We start from the raw sequence: 1,891 nt of genomic DNA on the forward strand, positions 1-1,891 counted from the left end.
TTTCTCTGGGGCAGCAGTTTGCCAATTTTTGCATGCATTAAACCACCTGAACGGCTTGTTAAGACTGAAAGCTGGCTCATCCCCAAAGCTTCTGATTCAATAGGTCTAGGGTGGAGCCCCAAAGTTTGCATTTATAATAAGTTCCTGTGAGATGCTGAAAACACAATTTGGAAGCACTGCTCCAGGATAAAGACCCAGGAGTAGAATCACTGGGTCAAAGTGTACCTCCATCTTTAACTTTACTACGTAATCCCAAAGTTATGGTACCAATTTGCAATCCCACCAGTTGTGCGTAAGCATTCCAGTTATTCCCAACCTTCCTAAACAGCAGACATCGTCAGATTTTTACACTGTTGCCAACCCAATGTTATAAAACTATACACCACGTTGGTCCTAAACTGCCTTTCCCTAATTACTAAAGAAGTCGAGAATCTCTGCATGCAGGTTTCCTCTTCTGTGAGATGCCTACTTGGGTCATAGGCCCATTTTTCTATTGTTCTTACTGATTTGTCACTGTTTACCTTTCTAGATACAATCCTTTCTCAATAATACGTACTGAAAATATCTATTCTCACTTGTGACTTGTCTGCTCACTTTCTTGATGGTTTCTTTTCATAAACACAAGCTGTCAAAGCGGTCAATCTTTTCCTTTATGGTCTACACCTTCTGTGATCTGTTTAAGCAGCTCTTCCTTGTATTAGAGTCACACAATTACTGTCCTACATTGTCTTCCAAAAATTTCATAGTTTTGCCTTCTGTATTTAAGCCTTTAATTCACCTGTAGTTGATTTTTCTGAATGATATGAATTAGAAATGTATCCCACTCTCAAGAAGTCTCCTATTGGCTAAGGCCCACAGATATGACCAACTATAACTTCAGAGAGGATAATGATTACTGTTAACCCCTACCTTATTGAGGTTTATTCTGCTCTCTCATCGAGGCAAACCAAAAACTGGATAATTTCAATACGGAAAACTTGGAGGGTTATTAGCAAATTAGTCAGACTATGATCCCCACCCCACCATACTCCAGGAAGAATCCTTAAAAATACCACAAAAAAAAAAAAAAGAGGCCAGCCCTGTGGCCAAGTGGTTAAGTTTAGACACTCCGCTTCAGCAGCCCCAGCTTTTGCCAGTTCGGATCCTGGGTGCAGGCAGGGCCATGGCACCACTCATCAGGCCATGCTGAGGCAGCGTCCCACAGAGCACAACCAGGAAGGCCTACAAGTACAATACACAGCTATGCACTGGGGAGCTTTGGGGAGACGAAGAAGAAAAAAAAAGGTGCAAATCGTAAAAACAACAACAAAAAATTTTTAACTCTAAATTTAGTCTTATTCTAAAAAACTGAAAGTTGAACATTGGGGAAAGTGTGGCAAAATGAGCATTCTCAACAGTACTGGCTGGAATATAAATCTATACAAACTTTCTAGAGGGTTATTTGCAATATATCAAAAGCCTTAAAATACATATCTTCTTTGAGCTATCAATGACTCTTTACAGAACTTATCTTAAGGAAATAACTGAACAAAATACATATTTAGGAATATTCACTATGGAACTCTTTATAATAGAAAAAATTGGAAACAACCTAATCTCCAACAACGCAGGATGGGTTACAGATGAAGCTGCTGCAGCACATCCATATACAGTCATGCGCCATCTAAGGACGTTTCAGTCAACAGTAGATCATGTAGATGATGGTGATCCCATGAGATTAGTACCACAGAGCCTACATGTGTAGGAGGCTATGATAGAAGAAAATTTTATATATTGAGGTGTATGGGGAAGCCGTTCTGGTTTAAATGCGACTTGGATTAAATTTTATTTAAACCAAAGAAGCCTGACTTACAGCCTGTCAAATGTTCGTTGTATATTGTCCCAAAATAAA

The sequence above is a fragment of the Equus quagga genome, unplaced genomic scaffold, assembly GCF_021613505.1.
Source record: "Equus quagga isolate Etosha38 unplaced genomic scaffold, UCLA_HA_Equagga_1.0 HiC_scaffold_1985_RagTag, whole genome shotgun sequence".
Taxonomy (NCBI): Eukaryota; Metazoa; Chordata; class Mammalia; order Perissodactyla; family Equidae; genus Equus; species Equus quagga.